The sequence below is a fragment of the Scophthalmus maximus genome, chromosome 18, assembly GCF_022379125.1.
Source record: "Scophthalmus maximus strain ysfricsl-2021 chromosome 18, ASM2237912v1, whole genome shotgun sequence".
In the NCBI taxonomy this organism is placed as follows: Eukaryota; Metazoa; Chordata; class Actinopteri; order Pleuronectiformes; family Scophthalmidae; genus Scophthalmus; species Scophthalmus maximus.
In genome coordinates this window covers 7,328,754-7,350,735 of record NC_061532.1, presented here as the reverse complement: position 1 = coordinate 7,350,735, position 21,982 = coordinate 7,328,754, and the positions used below count along the sequence as shown (strand labels likewise).

At 45.7% G+C, this 21,982-nt stretch overlaps 1 protein-coding gene across 6 annotated transcripts in view; it reads left to right on the top strand.

Annotated features, from left to right (window-relative positions):
- Positions 1 to 21,982, top strand: part of LOC118290068 (kelch-like protein 29) — a 192,074-nt gene that overhangs the window by 40,141 nt on the left and 129,951 nt on the right. For 2 of the 6 annotated variants that reach the window (XM_035617406.2, XM_035617407.2), the window contains exon 3: positions 10,398 to 10,439. The exons of 2 other annotated variants lie outside the window; for them this stretch is intronic. The gene's annotated coding sequence lies outside the window, so the exon portion shown is untranslated. Of the gene's footprint in view, positions 1 to 3,816; positions 3,879 to 10,397; positions 10,440 to 21,982 lie in introns of all 6 variants that reach the window. 2 more of the 6 variants (XM_035617405.2, XM_035617408.2) reach the window with 1 other exon arrangement.

The following is a 21,982-nucleotide window of genomic DNA, read 5'->3' as shown; positions in this document are numbered from 1 at the left end:
TAATGTCAATCTGCGTGACCTAGGTAATATTTCACCGTTAAATTAGAAATGACCATGAGAAGTCAGAGTTTAAAAAAATCCCTGTAATAACCTATGGATACTCAATCTGTGAGTGTAGCCACTGTGCTTTATTTTGTCCAGGCCTGCACCACCTCTGAAAAACCCTCTGGACATCGATGGAGTGAAGTTAAAATGAATGTCCTTAAATCAAAACTTGTACCAGGTTCTGAGACCCGTATGTTTTCGCCACTTGAATTCCAATGCAGAATTGTCAGTGACCACAAATCTGCTCTGGGGTTGATTGAAGCCACAAACTGTTCATACTGCAATCGTCCTCTGTTCCGTTCCAGTGAGATTTCTAGACCGAAGGCCCCGTGGATTGCAAGTATATTAGCATGTATTACTCTACCTTTTAGTAAATCTCTGCCACTTATTGCCCCTGTGCAACGAGTAATAATGTAGAACGCCGCGCTTGTATTTTCATTTCGCCACTGTGATTCTGGCATTTTAAAGGGAACTCGTCTAATTTCTTCTCCTCTGCTCTGGTGTTTCGGTGCCAGCCTTGGAGCTACGTCTCCTCAATCAAAGCCCATATTCAGCTCTTTGAACAAACCAAGACCCTGGACGGCTCAAGTGGCCTCCACAGAGTTGTGTGTGTGTGGTGCAGCGGGGCGATCAATACTTTAACATTCATATTCACTCCAGTTCTGGCTGTGCTAATTTCTGTATTTTGACTTAGAGTGATGAATAGGAAAACAATGGCACTAAAAGACTCCCCTACCATATCTGTTGAGTAACAGTCATGTATTCCAGACACTGTCAGCGCTCCTGATTGAATTTCCTCATTATTGCATTATTGCCCTGAAGACGTCTCTCGGCTATGTGTGTTATGCTGTGTGAATATGCACTTTAATATACTTGCTACCCCCTCCACCTCCGATTCATCTCCCACGGCTCCCTCCCTCATCGCGTTCCAACCCGTCTCAGCAATTTTGACATAATTGGTCGAGTAAACAATAGTGGTTTCAGGAGCTGATGGTGCCGATGCAGTTTGCTCCGTCTTTAGTCTGTGTTTGGTAATATCACGGCGAAGTAAAGTGGCCAACAGATTAATCGCATGTCAGATTGATATATATATCTGTCGATAGGCAAAACAGATAGTCTTTAAATAACAGACTTTAAATCACTCTCAATAGCCTTTGCTGTATTATTCAATTTACTTGTAGTGCAGGTACTTGGGATGGTTTGGCAGTGCAACACTGCTCATAATAAGTGATGCCAAGGTATCCATTATAATGCAGTGATAAGTGAGCAGAGCCATTATGACTCGCTTCATTATTTTGACTGACACCTCCAATTCACACATAGCTGACTCAGGCAAAGTGGGAAACTATTTCATAGTTTGACATGCCCCTCCCTGCACTTGAATGCAACCCTTTCAGGTCGACCCTTTAACCCCGGTGGGAGAAACACTAGTATGAAATCAAGTTACAGTATCTTACAGGATGTGAGGCCCATTTAACATGTCGAGCTTGGTTGCATTAAACACCAGTTAAAACAGCATTTGCTGTATTTCATGCATACATTATAGACTCATTAAAAAATAAATCCCATGCACTGATTTCCCGAGTGCAGCACATCTGCATTGTAAAGAAGTGGATACGGATTCTCTCATGAGTTCGTAAGAACATCCATTGGAGACCCACACGTGCGTTGCCAAGTGTGATCTTTGCTCCAAAAAAAAAAAGGAAAAAGATTCTCAGCATAGAATGCTAGACGAGGAACAGAGGTGGATGCAAATGAAGAGGGGTCGAGCCATTTAATTCATGGTAATTATACTCCGCTGTGGCACCAAGGTTTGACCTTTTCAGCTGTAGCCATGAGTTGTATCTGGACAGCATGGAGCCCGCTCTGGATATAAAAGTGGTATTAAGTAAAGTCCAGTAAAAAGATGGCACAAACCAGAAAGACAATAAAACATCTTATGAAGAACTCACTCCTTTTTTTCATTTCCTTATTTATTTATTTTTTCCCTACAGAACGTTTGTAATTGCATTTTTGCTCTTTAGGGGGAAAGACATTGTCAATTCAATCTGTCCCTTGTTTTTGATGGGAATTTGTTTGGTTGCATATATTAATAAATATTACACGTATTCTTGATTGTACAGGCCCTCTCATCCAAATGCACATTAGTCATTTTGGAGATAAAACCAATTTCAAAGCTGCTGGTGCCAATGGATTTGTCTAACAGACAACTTTCTGTTTGTATCATTTCCTCCCACTGTTCGGCGCTGAATCCATTATTATAATGCTTTGAGTGTGACTGCTGTAACCCAGCCAGCAGTTAATTCGCATCACAAATACTGGATAAGCCTTTTTAAAGTGCAATGGCAATGCTGACTAACTGATAACCTCTGTCAATCTTTGAATAAAACCATTAGCCTCCCTTCTGAGTTCCTCCATTCTGATTTTCGTGTGCATAAATCAACTTATGTAACCCTTGTCACCCTGCCGCGCGCACGCCACCACAGAACTATATAACAATAATCAAGACTGCAAAATGTATGCAACTAACCTTTCACTGAAAATCTCCCTTGGAACAGTGATTTTTCTAAGCACAGCATACAAACCATAACTAGAACAGGTCTGTCAAGTGTTGTATTTCTCCACGTGTCAAATGTAATAACGACACCCAGGACATAGTATACTTGTTTTTTTTCAATACGGCATCATCTTCATTTTGTAAAATAGATGATGAAGCACCAGTGGGGCATGGAAACATTGTGTCCAATGGATACAGTGTTGACAGCTAGTACCGTCCCAGGTGTAGGTGGACGTGCCGTGGACAAGCTCTCCGTCACGCCCACCCCACTCCTCCAAATATGGTCACTTCTGGTTTCAAAAAACCCCCCAAGATGGCGCTGGCCAAAATGCAAACCTCCAGGCTTCAAAACGGCAGTTGGGCAGCAGTGGTGGTCCCCATCCTTGGTTTTGAAAATGCAAAAAAATATTCCATAAATCTAGCTCATCAAAGTTTGTAGCCTAAGCAGCAAAACAAGGTTGCGTTAGCATGAAAATGAATGATCAGGGTCTTCTGGCAAAATTAGAGCTAACTGGCTCTGTAGTGCTGCTGCTACATGGATCATCAACTGGAGAGGATGCTTACTTTTTGCCTGGGACATTTAGTTTTACAGCCCCATTCCTTCAGTATGATGTCATCGCCTCGGAATGTACATTAAGACACGTTTCACAGACTCCTGATTTTAACACCAGTCAAGTTGAAACGGCTGCAGGCCATTGCATTCAGCAAACCATCTGATGTGAGCTTTTTCTTTTTTCTTGCCATGGCCAATGAGGTCTTCTAGCAGCAGTTGACATTCTAGTGGACAAAATCAACCGTCAGTGGTTAGGAATGAGAAGCCTGCTTTTATCTGCCCTATCTGAAAACTGAGCACCAACAGTTTAAAACATTACCATAAATATTGAGTGGTAAAAAACCAATGCCTTTATCTGTGTAAACCCCACTAAATATTGCATGAAGCAGGCACCAGGATACTGTTTTTTGGGGGTTGTTTTTTTTACCTGAAGCCTGAAGTTTGTTTTTTTAAAAGAAAAAGTTCAGTCTCGGCGAGGTTCAAAGTCGGTGTAGACCGTGAAGCATTTAGATAAATGATTTCTTTAAAACACTTACATAGCATCTTGAAATGAAAACCTGAAGAGCGATGGGTTTGTACTTAAACACATGTGGGTACACACCAAATCGGAAATGAAATGAAAATATCCTCCCTGAGCGTTTTTTTTCTTTCTTTTTTTTAGTGCTGAGTATACAGTCCTCCCTTCATCTCCAAAGCACTCCCTGACACAGAATAACTGCTGAGGTAAACATTCACCTTTTTTTGTTGTATGATCGATAAAAAGGAGAACACTGAAAGAGAGATGAGGACTAAAGATAACAAAAAAAACAACAGCTCTAGAATAAGAGATGAGAGACTGAATCCAGCTGAAGGTGGTTACACACTTGGGTGAAGGATGAGCAAACACAAAAACCAAGGCCACACACAACACACACACAAACGCATGCGAGCACATGGAGCACCAGGGTCCACAGCTGTGGCCATTTATTACGGGTTGTTGAACACCAATGCTCACTGTGAATCCGACCAGATCAAACCTACTTCACTTCCTTGGATACAGCTGCTGATTTAGATACAGCACACGCAGCCACAGCTCGGGGTTTGTTCTGCATCCACGTGTGTGTGTGTGTGTGTGTGTGTGTGTGTGTGTGTGTGTGTGTGTGTGTGTGTGTGTGTGTGTGTGTGTGTGTGTGTGTGTGTGTGTGTGTGTGTGTGTGTGTGTGTGTGTGTGTGTGTGTGTGTGTGTGTGTGTGTGTGTGTGTGTGTGTGTGTGTGTACGTTTTATTATATTGTGTCCTTGTCTGTGCATTTGAGTCTGTGTGCTTTCATGCGTCTATGTGGGGGGAAAGATGTTTACAAGCAAAATGATTTTACAAAAAGTAAAAGTGTGTTTTTTTTAATTACTACTGCTTCCTTCTGTGTTTAATTATGTAATTATTTATACCTTAAACTGTACAATGTAAACTGTACGTTCAGCATAAACAGTATGAACGGCAAGAAGACCCCCTCAGTGTTGAGAGATTAGTGCTGGTGGGTGGTGTGGTGTGTGACCGAAGTGCAGGGGGAGATTTGTGCAGTTTAGAGGGGGTGAGTCGTGAGCGAGGTGATGTGATTCACACATGCCCCCCAACGCCTCACTTACCGTCTGCATCCACAATACTACCTTTTAGGTGTAAAATACATCGCTGCTGCTACATGTTTTACGCTAAACTGGAGAAGTTTGGGAAAATACTGCTCGCCCTGTTTTAGTTTGAAAACTCTAGGGCTGCGTTTTAGTACAGTTTGGGTTAGGGCAATAACTGTGAGGTTTGGAAACAATGACGCAGTCACCCGCATTTGCTTTTCTGATTGGATCAGACACGACTCGTCTACCAGTGGATGCAAAACCTTGTAAACATGTGGTGTCAGTAACAGTTACAACTCGTCGTCGGTCCGTTTGGATGTCTTTTGGGAGTGGTGTTCACAGAAGCCACTACAAGTTTCTACCACACCCTCACTGTGCAATTTATTTTTCCCTTATGTATTTATATCCGTGTGTAGTAGAGATAAAGTTACATTATGAACAACATATGGCAATAAACAAATGACCACATTACTACTGAAATGATCAATCAATTGACAAAGATTTTGGATAATTAATTAAGTTGTTCTTCAACTTACATTTGAGATATTGCCACTGTTTGTATTTCTCTATGATTTGGCTTGTTAGTGGGATAAAAACAATCGTAGGTATACAAATACACACATGCCTATTACACATTTTATTTAAAAATACAGAATTAATGAGGTGAACCTTCACTTCGGATCAAAATGTTCCGCCTCCAGCCAGTGTTCTCTGGCTGCCTTTGTTGCCCTTTGTTCTGGATAGTTGGTCTCAAGCCCCCTGACATTTCACACTGATAAATGATCAGTTTGATGATTGGACAGTGATTAATACATTCATTAGTATGATCAGTTGGAGCTCTAACCGGGAATCAAACACACATTCAATAATGACATCCTGTATTGTGTGGTCCTTGTGCAGTCTTATTGCAGGGTTCTCCTTCAGTATCTCAGAGGAACCCAACATTAATAATAATAATAATCATAGACGAAAGAAACAGGTATGAGGACGAACAGAGATCACAAGTTGAAACAAAGTAAGTAAGAAGAGTTTCACAGATGAATAAACTCAATGTACAGTCGGAGGGTTGACTGCTGGTCGGCATTCGACCTTACATGACCCCTCCCTTTGTTCCGTGCGTAAAGTTGCTCCTCTTTCATAAAAAACATAATTTTCCCGTAACCCTTTCACAGAGATACACTGACGGGTGCACGGCAGCACTCACGCCAAACGGACAATGCGGACGGGAAATGTACACACGGCTCACATACAGTAGCTGCGCGGTCGCTGTCGATTTTTCTTTTTGTTTCGTTCTTATTTGGTCGTGGTGAATGAGGCAGACAGTGCAGCGTAGTGGTACAAATACAGTAAACACATTACCAGCCAGGCAGGGAAGTTGTTTGAGTCGGGCGCGGCTGTCCCCAGCTGAGCCGTGCTGACTGAGAGTTTTGGGCCACGGTTCTGACAGGAACAGACCCTGAGAGAGGGGAACACGGCGGAGATGTGCATTTTAAGGAGGATGCTGCAGTATTTATTTGCGCCTGTGTACGAGGGCGAACGGCGGAAAAAGCGAGGGAGTGTGACATTTTATTTCTTTTGTATGTTTGTGTGTTTTTGAGTAGCGAATGCATGGGATAGAAGTGCACACATTAAACTCTTGAAAGTGTAGTGTGTCCAATATAGTTGCTTCTCCCCAGCAGCGTGTAATGGTGCGTGTTCATTAGAGTCGGTCTGGGTAGGGAATATATAATATAACGTAATGGTACGTCTTGAGCAAGGGCTTTGAGTCTCCTTGGCGCCTTTTAATGGGTTGCTTAAAATGAGAGAATTGATTTCCCGGTTTCTGCCTCAGAGATGCTCCCGTGTTGCACCAAGAGCTACTTTAGCACTACATGTTTGGTTTTTTTTACTTGTGCATGCGTGTGTGTGTGTGTGTGCGCGCGCGCGCGTGTGTGTGTGTGTGTGTGTGTAGAGAGAGAGAGAGTGGGAGTTGAGAGAGGGGAAAAAAAGAGTATGAGAGAGTGAGAGACTTTGCAGAAAGGGGGAGAGTTTAGTTCCTCCCCAGCTCCTCAGAGTTTCCCTGGTGAGTTGGCTGGCAGCTTGTTTGCTGGCGTAGCGGCAGCAGCAGGAGGAGCAGCAGTCGGAGGTAGAGAGATTGGCGATAAGCCCCTTCAGAGACAGACAATAGACGCTATAATGCTGTTGGAATTAACGACTGGCATTCCATCATTTCTCATCTGATTAAGACCCGGTGACAATCTCCCTGCTACAGTCTCTAGTTGTCACCGGCTATGACTAATGAACTGTGATCTGCTGCCTCTCTCTCACTCTCTCCCTCTCTCTCTTCCTCCGCGTCTCACCCTCTCCTCACTTCACGCTCTATCGATTATTGAAATACCCTCCGATCCCTCCCATTCTTAACACACCCTCGCTGCCTCTCCCCCTCTCCCCCTCCGTGCTCCTTTCATTCGCGTCTGGCGCTCTCTCCTCCCGTGCTGTCCTTTATCTTGTACCATTCATTTGGATAATTTGATATTTGCAGTTGATAGGCCTCTGAATAGAGGCCCGTATTTCTTTCTTTTTTTTTTTTTTTACATACATTTCTCTCCATCTCGCGATCTCTCGTTTCTCTTTCATTCCCTCTTCCTCCCGTTTTCTGAGTAGCGATAATGAAATCAGACTCCAGCCCTTCATCTGTATTAGCGGCATTTGCGGGTCTAAGAGAGACTAACAGCCTGATAATTTTCTGCTTCTGATTCGTTAAACTGACAGACATTTGCATAATTTAGCTGGCTGCTCCCGCCCCCCTCTCGCTGCTGTCATTGCATGGAATTGAGAGCTGCCGAACTTAATGGCTTGTTTGATCAGATTTGAGTATTTGTTTAGAGATCGGAGCAAGAATCATAGAAATATGTCTCCAAAAGGCCGTTGATTTCACAGAAACCAAAGCGATCCGCTTCACGGAAAGTTACATGTTTAGTTTTTTTTCTTCTTCTGACGAAAAAAAGTTAACCCAATTCTTTTCAGTTTCCCTACACCTCGAATACATCTCACCTTCAAGGTCTACTACAGTATTCACCCCCCGCCCCCCCCCCCCCCCCCCCCCCCCCCGAAAACGTGCTCCTCTGTTTGAGGCAAGAGGGTTTCTTCTTCCTCTGTGATGCTGACAGATATGGCATCTCTTTCACCGTTTCCTTTTGTGCTGTGGCGTCTCAGGACTCGCAGCACTTCCAGTGAATAATGTACACATCCACAGTCACATGCGCAGACCACATGAGTGTGCAAAAAAAAGACTTGCACTTCATCTGACTCCCACTCGCTCCCACTCTCTCGTTTCTTACACATTGTGCATACGGGTGTTCCATTAACCTTGCAGGTTGACGGTGTCTCTAGGTAGCTTCATTAACTTCAGCTCGATTATCTCTAAACTAGACTGCTGCTTTGAGGTCTCTTTCTCCCCCCCCCCCCCACACACACACACACACACACACACACACACACACACACACACACACACACACACACACACACACACACAGCAAGCCAGCCAGCCAGCCACACCCCTCCCTCCCTCTCTCCCTGGCCCCGATTGTCAGAGGGCACTGGCAATGTAGTCATGCTTTTCACCATAGATAAGTGGCTGTGTGAGGGAATGAGAAGTGTGTGTGTTGTGTGTGTGGGGGGGTGTGGGTGTGTGTACTTGTGTGTGACTCCCACCGCCTCCATGCATTAATGAAGAGATGCGGTACCAGGTGCCGTCTTTGAGAAAAAGACGACGAGGAAGAAGAGGAGGAGGGTTCCGTAATGTGGTTTGGCATTTTAGCGGCCTCCTTTTCCTAATGGTGCTCTCGGTCTCGCTGGGATTATTCAGCCGGCACGGTGTGTCACGGTCGGTAAACTGCACTGTGCCGGAGGGAAAGGGCGTGCTGAGAGGGGACAGGGGTTGCAAGGTGGAAGTGTCGGGAGGAAGGCTGGAAATGTTCTCAAAAATGCCCGCAGGTATGCAACCTTTATCAAAGTGACGGGACCTGAGGGGAGGGGGGGCATGAAATAGCAGCCCCCCCTAACCCGAGCTCAGAGGATACAAGGCCACGAGGGGTGGAAAGTGTAAATCAGTGTCTGCTGCATCAAGGAAAAGATGCAAAATGCCACCTTGTCTTGTACAATTAATGGTAATCATTTAAGGAGAAATGTTGAATTGTGCCTAATAACACATTTATTAGTGCAATAACACATTTTGAAGATTAAAAGTCTTTACAATCCAGATGTTTCCGTCACTGCCCCCCTCTCGCCTTTTGAATTCAACTTTACAAGGCAATTAAAGAATGTCTCCAAAGAAGGCACTTTGCCTTACTTGAATGTTCTGGCGGGACTACTTGAGGAAGTGTTCCACACTCCTCTGATGAAAAATGTCTGTAGAAAAAAGTATAGAACTGCACTCCCTCCAGAGAGCGGTTTGGCATTTTTTTGTTTTACTGACATCCCTGCCAGCCCCGCTTTTACAATACCTACAGTAAGTTATTGCTATGCTCAGAAGCCCCCTCCCCTCAACAGTTATTTCCCTCCTCTGTCACATCCCTCTTTGTTTCCTGAACTTTCTTTCTTTTCGACCTCCCACACACAAATCACATATCTGTCTTCAGGCAGCCTTAACATTTAGTTGTACGGTACACTGTACAACCACACGAGCAGCCGGCGTATCTTTTTATGCGTTAATGTGTTTTCCCATGGTGCTGCTGTCATCGCGCATGTCTCGGTCCATCCACACATGGTGTATGAATTCCGTATGGCCTGATGTTTTTTTTCCCCCCACCGCTGTACACAAGCATACTTCATCCCTTCAATTTCTGGCTGATCTGCTTTTCCACCGCTCCCAGAGAACCTGGGGCTGACCCTTACAGCATATCAAATTCTACATTTCACAGCTTTTTTTCAACCGACACTGCTGAGTGGGGGGAATATCATCCACACATTTATTCCTCTCTGGATGCAGGCTCCTCTGTGAATTTGCTCTCGACATCCACGGCGGCACTTGTTGCCACCAGAGGTCGGGAGGCTGCAGAACTGTCCCCATTTGCTTTGCATGTGTTCCATTAGTATTGATTCCTCATTCTATGTGAAAAGTGCAGTAAATACCAGACGAGAAGCACAGTGTGTTTTATTTATGAACGTGTGCCCGTAGAGACATCCATTATCTTCAGTGGTTACAAAGCCCCAGTGTAGGAACTGGTAGGAGTGTGTTGTACAGAATCCCCCGCTGTTTTCTACCGTGAGCTCGGCCAATGTTAAGCAAAATTCTTCATACTTGCACCCAGGGGCAAGATGGATTAGACCAGAACTATACCATACCTCATTTACCAGCCTTGCAGTATGAAAAAGCATGGTTCAAACACTTGCATGAAATGAGAAGTGGCTGCTTAAAAGGCTGCTTATGACGGGAGCATTGACAGATCCGGTGCCGTCCATGGCAATTCCTTTGATGCCAATCAGAAGATAAGCCGTCTCCCATTTGATGCTGATGAAACGGTAGCGAGTGGTTAGTCTTGGCCGTGTGTCACAGGTCTGTCACAGGCTAAGACTTAACACGTATCATTAGACCCACATGTCATTAAAATGTGCGGTGTGAAATTCGAGAATAAAAAATGTATTTTTTTTTACAGAAGAAGATCAAGGGAGAGCGAGACGCCTCATGTGCATCGGTGGTAATGTGCAGCTCTTTGTGGTCAGCTAATTAAGATTAAATCGAGTGGATTGATGTGTGCTGCTGCGTGTGGTTTGGCCCGTCAGCATCACTGCCAGAGACGTAAGACTTGAGCAACGAGCGAGAGATGAGAGCAGCCTTGGGCTGTCAGCGAGAGGACAACTCATCAGCTGTTTTAGCTATAGTCAGGCACAGATCCTGCATTTACATTAATTACATACAGTCTATATATATAAATGTATATATGCAGCATCCAGAGTGTGAGCGTCTCAAACCTGACTAATGTTCGTGACAGCCGGGTGGATAAATCAAGTTAGCAGCTTTTAATTTGAAATAATTCACGCTTTTTGAAATGTTAAAGGGCCCATATTATGCCCCCTTTTACACAAGTTACATTGGTTTTCAGGTGTGTGAACTACATGTCTTTGCCAGTCCATGTCAAAACACCTCAAGGATCAAGCCACACAGCCCCCTCCTCTTTCTGTATAAACAGCCCTGTGAGACTATGGTCAATTCCAGTACTTTCCTGCTCACTCCTCGCCCCCCTCCCTTCGTGTTCCATGGTCTGCTGCCATGACAACAGTCGCACGTAACAAGGCACAAACACGACGTAGAGACCCGGGAGGCCCAGAACACGTTCTCGCCGGCAGCCGCGACCTCCGCCGCAAGCCGGCAGCCGCGACCGACCGCCGGCAGCCGCAAGCCGGGAGCCGCGACCGACCGCCGGGAGCCGCGACCGACCGCCGGGAGCCGCGACCGACCGCCGGCAGCCGCAAGCCGGGAGCCGCGAGCCGGGAGCCGCGATCACCGGGAGCCGGGAGCCGCGACCGACCGCCGGCAGCCGCGACCGACCGCCGGCAGCCGCAAGCCGGGAGCCGCAAGCCGGGAGCCGCGATCTGTTTTTCCGCACTTCAAGGGGGGAGGTGCTGCTCAGGTTGGGGGCGTGGTCGCCCCAGTAGCAGGAGTCAACTTACGTCACTTGACGCCCGGGCTGTGAATGGCTCGTTTACAGACCGTCTGCACGATCAACCCAAACCACGAATCAACGACTCATTGTTTTCTTTTCATTCTTCGTGGGCTGGCAGACACCCCAGATAACCAAATATACGTGGAGGCAGGCTGAAAAGGTGCCTGGAGCATAATATGACCCCTTTAACACAGTTGGTGGAAGTTGGAAACATCAGAAGTTTATGAAATGTAGAGATGTTCCGATTTCGATACTAGTATCGGAAATTGTAAAATGTTAGCAGATTTTCATTATTTCACTCTGGAAAGTCCCACAGGGATTGTAATTTTTTACTTTTACTGTGAAAGATATTTTTCTAAACTGTGGCTGCACTTAAGTTTTTCAAAGGAATATTTTTTCCTAGATATATTTAATCTAGAAGCTGTCGTTACTGGATTATTATAAGCTGTGGTTGCACTTTAACCGCCATTCAAAAGAAGTAATTGTTGTTTATTCCTATATTTATATCTTTGTGTTCTTCAACCTGAGCCATGCCAAACAGGGTCAGTAACGTACAGCTGTTAAAATATGTTTAATAAGTAGCTTTTTGAACTGGTATCGGCTATTCCACGTATCGGAATCGGTTTCAGGAAGGGAACTATGGTATCAGAACAACTCTAATGAAATGTGTGACTGATTGAATGCCACGGTATGTGTGGATGTTGTAGGCTGCAGAAATGTCAAATGGAAGCCACAGATGTGGAACCATGGCGACGGAAAGAAAGAACTTCTAATGGTAGCAGGCTAGGTAAATAGATTTGTTGGAAGCCTCTACGAGCGCCACAGTTACAGCCGGGACCCTTCCCAAATCTGACTATACACACAAAATATACAGATATATAGCTGACGTTTGTGAAATGAGTTTCTCTACTAGTGTCGAAGGTGTCCACTGGTGGGGGGCTCTCATGCTTCACAACAATAAAAGGAATGCAGAACATCAAATGCCCTCTATTAATCCTGCTCTTGCTGAGCGACTCCAGTTTTTGTTAATTTCACAACAACAAATCTTAACTGAGCAGCTCTATCTGAACCGCATTGCGTAGTGATGCCTCTGTCTCTAGAGAACCATCTTTTTCCTCATCTCTCACTGTGCAGCTGGACTTATGTTTCAGATTACAGTCGGTTAGCTGGCAGCTGTTGCGCCACTCTCTGTGTCTGAGGTGTCGAAGATACATCTTATGACAGACTAGTTTTATGTGCTCTGAATATTTGTGAAACTAAACTTTCAGCTGGACGTAGTGATGGAGAGCACTTTTTAAAGAGATCAATCAAGCTTTGACATATATAATCCAAGGAGGGCGACGTGTTGCTCTTGTGTCGGGTGTAGCCTGCAAGTTAGCGACATAATCCAACCTTTTCTTATTAGTTATACCGACTGTGAAACTGTACCCATGTCTTGGGGTTTGAATTTCTGACCCCTTTGCCTCTGATAGCAATGGAGCATTTCCTCCGAGAAACCCTTTTTCCAGACTCTCATTACTCATTTCATTGTCACATCCCACAAATTGTATTCCGGCCTTAAACTTTGGCAATACTGTGAGATGCGTCAAATGTTAAAAATGAGTCAGTGATCATTAGAATGATGCTCCATCTGTCTGCATTTTGCGCCGCACCTACAATCGACGTACAGTTTGACAGTTAGCCGGTTATGTATTGATGCTGTATGTCACGGTGTCCCCTCATAAAGGCCGGCCGGGCGCCTCCGTTTAGCTCATACATTTATCTCCATTTGCCCATCCATCAGTCTCCCTTTACTGTAACCCATCCGGCTACTGGCCGGCCAAAGCAGATGAGACGCCCCATTACTTATTTAGCACCACTTCAAAGGGGACCCGAGTCAATTGAGAAGCCGCTCTCTCGTTTAAGGTAACAACATTTGCCGATCGGCCTCAAACACGGCCGGCGAAGATGAAATTGAGCGCAGTGGGATCGAGTCAATAAAAGACATGGTGGATGATGTGCCCCGTGGTCAGATAGTTAAGTGAAGGTCAACTTGCCAGGGCTCTGTGTAATCTGGTGGCCTCTCTGGACGGTGACAGGCAGACAGGTTCGTCAGGCCAAGGTGGAAAAGTTGCCTGGCCTTTCACATCCCCTAAATCCATGTGAGCAGAAGAGAAGAGCGATCGTTTTGAGGAGGAAAAGATTTGATGCATTGAGAACTAATGAGAAAAGACACACGATAAGGGGGGGGAGAGACACTCTTCAGCCAGCTATGGTTTTTCTCAGCATGGATACTTTACCCAACCTAATCATGATTCCCCTCCTTTATCTGAGTGCAGACCAACTGTCCGTACACACACACACACACACACACACACACACACACACACACACAGGACTCTCCCACTCTCTGTCCTCTCTCACCCTTCATCCACGCTATATATTGCTATGTATCACTCACTGACACTCTGGCAACATATTAAAAAGAGGGATAGTGCTCGCTCCCTGTTATTGCCAGGAAAGTGATTTACCGTGGGGCCACATTCACACCATATTGATTAAAGAACATGTGTGTGTGCATGCCTGTGTTTTTCACCTTGCATCTCTCTGGGCTTTCTCATTTTCCCTCACTGTCATTGCCTCTCGTCTCCTTCTCTCCTGCTTTTATCTCTCACTTCACTTCCGCTATATCTGTTGTTGCCATATCCCACCACTCCTCCGGCTCTCTCTCTCTCTCTTTCTACAGCTGAAGCGTGGGTAAGGAAGGGAGGGAGGGAACAGGAGAGTGAAAATAAGAGAGACAAAGAGACGGGCGGGAAGGGAAAAAAACCTTTCCCACTGTAATTCTGTCGTCTGTAGCGGCAGCACAATTCGTTCGTTCAAATGATCACAAGCAAGCAAAAAAAAAGAGAAAAGCAGGCACTGCAGGTTTGTGGCACTTGCAAAATTCCTCCTGTTGTGTTACAAACATGTTTTTGAGGAAGAGTGACTCTCTAGTGTGACTCTCAATTTGGTCAGCACTCATCTCCAGACTGAGATATCCCACTATTGGATGGTTTATGATATTTTAGTACGGACGTTCACTGTTCCTACAAGACGCTAATGTGTTCGGTGATTCCTTAATTTTTCCCGTAGCGCCACCACGATGTTCACATTTGTGGTTTTCATTGAGATAGTCTGGATGGATAATCCCATCAGTCTCAGCTGCACTTGTGTGCTTCATTACCAAACATTAAACGTAGCATTATCTTATTAACTTGCCATATTAAGTTGGTGACCAAGCTAAAGGTTATATCAGCTCTGTTTTTTGCTCGCACGCATCCAGGGAAACAGAATGCCGCTCCTCGTGGACCTCAGTGCGGTTTCCTCTGGGTGAGACTGAGCATTTTTACATTAGCTGGCAACAACTTGGATGTAAACGAGGTCCAATGTTTTTTTTCCTCCTGTAGCAAACTTGACATGTTGGAGACATGTCATGATGAAAAAATGTGGTGTTTGTTTACTGCTCATAGATAGAAAAAAAGAGACACCTTTAACGCCCTCTGCAAAAAGTATGGCTGCCACTTGACGACTGTAAGCTCCGCTCCACTCCTCACAGAACGGTCTTTGGACATTGCCACGTTTTTTTTGTCGATCGCAGTGCAGCAGTTCTTCACTTTCACAGCGGATGCCAAACTCCTGAAAGCTCCTGGCGGCTCGTGCTGAGTTTCGCTGCAGGAAAGGTGCTCGACGCTGCAGCATCTACACATGACGCCGAACGTCCGCATGCGAGCATAGCAGGACTCTCCTAGTCCTGTTACTTAATAATCCACTTTGATGATTTATTGCTCATCAAAACCATTTCCTGCCAATTGCCCATTTGGTAAACGGTTGTAGCTCGAGTAAGATTTGACCACGGTTATATAAGACTACCGTCGCACTTCAGTCTGCTTCTGCTGCTCCATGCTCATCAATGCTAATGCAGGGGGTTACTTTGAGAATTGAGTTTGCATAATTGCATCACATCCAATAACTCTCTGCCCACTTAGGACTTCCTTCTCTGAAGTTTTTCTCCATCCTTCCGCAGTAATGTCATTGTCTTTTTGACTAATTGAGTAATAGGTACAGTAGATGTTCATAAATGGCGTGTGACATGAAGTTTTTCTGTGCTATGGCAGAACACATTCCCCTAGTCGCTATCACTCTTCCAATTCAATGCACGCCTCATTCTCCCTATCATTACCCCTCTTTCCCTTTCTTTTTTCCTCCTCTTTTTGGTCATTTCAGTGGCCTCTCTATTTGTTCATTCCACTTGCCACGGCCGTCTCCTGGGCCATTAATCTATACCGCTCCAACTGCTCCTGTGGCCCAGACCAGGCTGCGGCGCCATTCACCGGCTGCTCTGAAAGGCCACAATGTTCATACAGATATGAAGCGACAGAGGGAGAGACAGAGAATGGCTTTTAGAGAAATCACCCAGAGACATGAGATAAGTGAGGAGAAGGACAAGGATACGCAGAAGAAGGGAAAACACACTCGCCCCTCCTTCTCTATTTCATGTCGGCATAGGCAGAAGTGACGGAGTCGTGTATTTTAGAGAGTAAGACAACGTTGCCTTGAACAACTGCAGCCACGGCATCTGCCCTTTTGAAAAGGTTGAGATTTGAGGAGATTAATATGCCGTTGGATCACACTGGGGGGGTTCAGGCTCGCCTGTAGCTCGCCTGTACTGTAGCCGGCCTGGACAAGCAGCAGCCGTCAGTGGTGACAGGGGACTGAAGCAGATGGCCTGGCTTAATCAGGGAGACAGCACTGCTCTGGGTGCCTGTTTGTGTGTGTCTTTGTGGCTAGGGATAGTGTTTATGTGACTTGGAGTAGGGGAATTTTTGGATGTGTCCTCCATTAATGAATGCGTTGTGTGCACTGGTGCTCGTGTGTCTGCGCTGTGAAGGAAAACAGCGATGAATGGATGCAGCAAAATTGGCACCGTGAAGCCGCCCGACTCAAGGCTCTGTCATTAAGGGCGATACAAGGTAATGGAGTCGACGGAGCTGGGAACAGGGTGCACGGCACATCTGAACTCTGCTTTGGTTTCAGCTTTAATATAATTGACTCGCGAAAGAAAGAAACATCAGCGTTTCATTAAATAGAAATTTCCCTGTACCGTTTCATCCCGGCTTCAATTTAGAAAAGGCCCCGTCGATCCAGCTTTTTAGCGGAGTGATTACATTCCCTTTAGATGCCACCACTCTGGGGAAAAACATAAGAACTCATTAACAGTCAGTAACTTTGAAAACAAATGAATTTGTGTGTAATTACATGCATGATGAATCGACGTTAAAGTCTTTGAAATTGGGGTTCTACAAGTGTCAGTCTGTTCATCTGTTATCAGCCATTTATTAAATGGTCTGTTGATTTTCAGACGTAAGCATGGCTTGACTTACTGTGTACTTTTACTCCTCCCTCACAGTTCGACGCGTTCTCTTCAGGGAGAGCTGAGCCAAGTTGCTACTGTTGTCTGGGGCGTCACAAGGGGAAAGCAAGGCAGTGTTTGGGCAGAACATCCCCTCACCCAGAGGACCTGGGTCCTCTTTCCAGTGCTCGCAGAGATTCACACTGCTGAGGTGTTTTAGAGCAAAGCGCTAAATCACTGGTTTGGCCTTGAACTCGGATCGGGGCCAAGCGAGGAGCAAATTCTATGGTGGAGAGAATCCACTCCGACTCGGGCAGGTTGTTGTGCAGTATATCTCGTTCTGTGGCTCATTGACAGTAGCCGTTGAAGGCAGAAAGTGTTATTTGTTCTCTTTCTGTTTCCCCCCACACTGTCTGGGGATCCAAACCAGTGAGCTTTCCAGTCATGAGCACGCTTTTCTTTACCGCTGTCCCCGCTGTCAGGAACCAAACATAAAACTTCTAACAAGGGAAAAACGTTGGCTGTATTTCCTCCTCATTGCCTCTGAAATGCCAATTTAACAAGAACATTTAATAGAGCCATTTCATAATTTTTTTGCTCGAGTGGTAGGGGGATTTCATTCTTTGTTAAATCGCCTTGAGTCTTGAATGTGAGTGCTTCACATGAATGCTCAGAGTAAAAAAAAAAAAAAATCTTTTTATTTCCATATAATATACTTTATTCAGTCCACAGATGGAAATTCTCCTCCTGCCCCCTGGTTGCCGAGCAGGGTCAACCAGCAGGAGTGGGGCTTCAAAGCAGGTAGGGGTTAAATATCTTGCTCGAGTAGTCTTGGCTCACCGGGGGATCGATACCGAGGCCCTTCCAGTTCGAGGACGACCTCTGTAACCGCTTGACCATGCAGAAGTCAACAACGTGCGCCGATGTACGGGAGGGATAGAGCTAAAAGTGGAGCCTTTGTTGCTTTGCCGGGGGTCAAGATACAATCCGGCCCCGGAGCATCTCTATGGTAATGACTGGAAGAGAGAAAATCGAAACGTCACAGGGTATCTCCATGGCGATAGAGGTGATGTCATGATCCCTGCTGCCGGCGAACTCTCTGTAGCTGAGGATCCATCCACAACAGCACATCGCAGCATTTTCTGGGCCAGTCAAGTCAAAACGTCTCCGGTGTAAGCCACAATCAAGCTCCACTCCTTTTCCACATTGTCTCCTGTCTTTCCCCCCAGTTCAATTCTCTCGGCCTCTTTTTCACTCTCTCATTGCCGCTCTGTCTCTCTTATTGATGTCTGTATCTCTTGATCTCCCCCCCAGCTTGGCCATGCACTCTGAGCTGGTGGTACTGAAAGAGATGGATGCTCACTGCCCTCAGTAATCTCCGCTGCAGCCATTTAGATAATTAAGTCACTATTCTTGCACTTGCCTTATGTCCCGCTAGCAATGCTGAACTACACACGCTGCAATAATGCAGTAGCCTATACAACGTGTACCCTTTTTTTTTGTTCCGACTGCCGCGTATGTGTGTAGCATCAGCAAGGAGAGCTGTTTGTTTTGATGCTGTTGTTGGTTTTTGTTTAGAGAACAGAGGAATTTGCAAAAGGATGCAGCGGAGAGAGAAAAGGCGACAGCTGCCATGGGCCACAGAGAATACGCACGCACGCACGCACGCACGCACGCACGCACGCACGCACGCACTGCAAGATTGGCGTCTGGAAATCTGCCGCTCACACACCCCTTGGATAAAAAAGCATGCGCTGCTGGATGGGAAAGTGCGCACACTCGCCCCAGGGTTTTTCTCCAGCTTCATGTCTTGCCGTCGCGATAATGTGGCGTTTTGTTGAAAGTCAGTGTTTTAATTAACTCAGCGGCAGCGTGTGCGGTGTGCAGTGGTGGAGGTAGCAGTGCCCTTGTCCCTCGGGCTAATCACATGCCTGGGACTCTGACGACCAAACGCTGGCAGGGGGTTGCCAACTCGGTCACTGCAATATTTCACAATACCGTGGTCATTTCTGGCGACATGGGTGCCCCGGCGAGCGCTGATGTTTTTCGTACAGAATAAAATGACTGTGAATGAATGTTTTCATCATGCAGAAGAAAAAAACGCAGCCTTTGTGTTCAAACTACAGTAAACAAGCGGCTTGGAAACCGTTGCATCACATATACACACAAAAACAAAAATGGATTAAGCACGCACACACTCATTCCCTGCTATTTTTCCAGATTGGAAAATGTTTTACTTATTAATGCTCCGCTAAAAGAATTGTGCCGATGCACACTGAGGAGTTTGCCGTCAGTGGTGCAGGTATATGCAACATTTCTTAATCTTAAGAAAAAAAAAGCTCCTTTTATTTCTCTTCTCTCTGTACACCTAATCCCTTTTCCTATCCACATTGAAGGATTTGACCTTTGATTGCATGCTTTATCAAAGATAAGATGATCGGGAAAGTGTATGTCTCTGGCAAAATGTGTGCATGTCACCCACCGGTGTTTCATCCATCAAGGTGTCAGATTAATATACAGAGTGCCATCTCTCACTATCTTCTCCCTGGGAAACCTCTGTGGAAATCCTTGTAGGCAGATGAGATTAGGAAATGCCGAGGTGCAGGATCCAGATTAGTTTTAGATCTGCACAGAATGACTGGTGATTACCACGCGGTTCAGGTATATCTCCGTGTCAAATGCTTCCCCGTTGGTCTGTCAAAGTAGCTGATTAATTAAAACCATGCCTATATGCCTCCTGTAGTCATTTTCTAAAATTGGAGCTATTTTTGGTATGTCTGGTGCCTGAGCTTCTGTTTTGAGATAATCTGTGTTACGATGCTCTGATGACACCGTGTCCATGGATTCTACTCAGACTGCTAATGAGATGTACTGTACGGATTGTACCAACGTATTAATTCCCCCAAACGGCGGGGATTAAGTGGACCCACCGATGCTCAGGATGAGTCCAAACAATAGGCTTGTTGGTTTCCATGCCGCTAGGTAGCTGCATTCATTTCTGCGTCTTATCCCTGAAGATAGCCTTTTCTCTTGGCTCACTGCAACCCCCACAAAGCCCTCCTCCTCCTCGTCCACGCGCACACACACAAACCGTGTCTCAGCTCATGAGATATAGACACAAAAACCCCAGTTTTTTCGTTTTCCTGTGTTCGATTCCCCCTCTAGTTTCCACTGTGTAGTTCTCGTGTGTTTTTTGTTTCTCTCCTTCTGGAACATCAATTAAATTTCTCCTGTATCACGCCTTTACAGAGGGAAAGCTAAAAATACTCAGGATGGTTCTTTCCTTGCAGAACGGTTTACTTCATCAGTCAATACTTCACAAAAGTAAAAAAAAAAATCCCTCTGTCGCTGGGATGGAAAATCTCTAAGTAAAGAAAGTATTAATTCTGCACGGTACAGTTTAGAATGCTTTTGCACATGCACGTGTATATGTACGCTCACACCTGTGTACGGATGGCCTCGATGCTTGAACGCTCCAAACTGAGACGGTGTCTTCATCATCTGGTGTGTCTAGCTGAGACTGTGCAAGAGACTGTGGATGTGGCATTGCTCCGGGCTATTCCTGTACCAACAGTCTCTCCCATTATTTAAATATTTGGATGAATACCTCTGAAGTCCTGGAGGAACTGTCAGCACATTTGCGGGTGTGCACTTTTGGCGCTGTATATGCACCTGCAACTGTCATAGCGCTTGCGTGTGTGCGTGCGTGTGTGTCTGTGGTTATCTATCCGTGCGTCCCACAGGGCAACTCATTTACAGCAATATCATGCCATGGTAAAGTTACAGTTACAGCATACCTCCTCTCTCCGGCCCTCATTTGTACCAACCTACTTGCTGATAGATGAATTGATCGTTAGCACAGACCCAAGAGTATAGCAGGTCTGTGTGTGTGTGTGTGTGTGTGTGTGTGTGTGTGTGTGTGTGTGTGTGTGTGTGTGTGTGTGTGTGTGTGTGTGTGTGTGTGTGTGTGTGTGTGTGTGTGTGTGTGTGTGTGTGTGTGTGTGTGTGTGTGTGTGTGTGTGTGTGTGTGTGTGTGTGTGTGTGTGTGTCAGTAAAGGTGAAAGCAGTGCTGTGGCTGGGTCAATATAAGTCAACTCTCCCACAAATTGGAAATGGAGCCCTTCCTCTTGGGACGTATCTGTCGCGGGTGGAATAGCAGGAGGGTTTTTAAACGCAGGGCAGAATGTGCCAGCAAAGCAAACATCACACCCCAGAACTGGCGTATGACACACAATCCAACCCCTGATCCTGTCCTTAACACCCGTCTCTCTATTTCAGGCTACATTGCCTACACAGACTTTACCGCTGTTACGTCTCTTTTGCTCACTCGTTCGCACTGCCTCGCTGTCTCCCCATCGCTGCCACGTTCCGTCCATCTGTTGCGCTCGCTCTTTCCTCACGTCTAACTGCAGCTCCCTGCGTATTCCCACATGGCTTTGTTAACACAGCTCTGTCACACACACACACACACCCGGCATGCTGCGTGCTTCCTCTGAATGACAGATGCTGTTTTTTAAAGGGCGTGTGTCTCGCTTTTCCCACCTGCCAGACCTCTTTTTTTGTTTTTTAATTTTGGCTAATTACTTCTTACCACGCTGTCGGTTGGGAACGTAACTCGTTGAAGACAACTGATGTGGGCTTACAACACGGGAACAAGGAGAAACATGCGTGGTATCTCCATGGTGACAGCAATGCTGTTGTAATGATATCAGCTACAATTGACCTTGTGCAAATGCTGGCATTGGCACGCGCACACACTTCTCCTCTCCTGCTCCTTAAGTGCACCTAACACCCACACCATCTCACTTTCCTGTCTCAGTTGTTCTTGCATTTGGAACATTCTGGCACATCGGCAGCACTAGAATAGACGCTTTTCTGAAATGGGGGTCGAAAAAAGCGCCCAGTGACCCGCACTCACTCTTCCTCCACCGCAGCCGTCTTTACTTTTAGCTCATGACGTGACTGACAACACAGTGGAATCGCCAGTCAGCCCATCACTCAGCTCATTAGGTTGGATCGCTGACGTGGTATTTCTCACTCTCCTGTTCGTGTTGGAATACCACAGCTTTATTGTTGCTGTTTGGGCTTCCAGATGATTTTAATCATCTCCCTGTAAATGATTCTCATGTCTGTCATCAGCTGTTATTTTAAGTAGCAGCCAGGGTCAAAAAATAGCATCTGGTGTGGGAAAGTTATACCTGCAGCA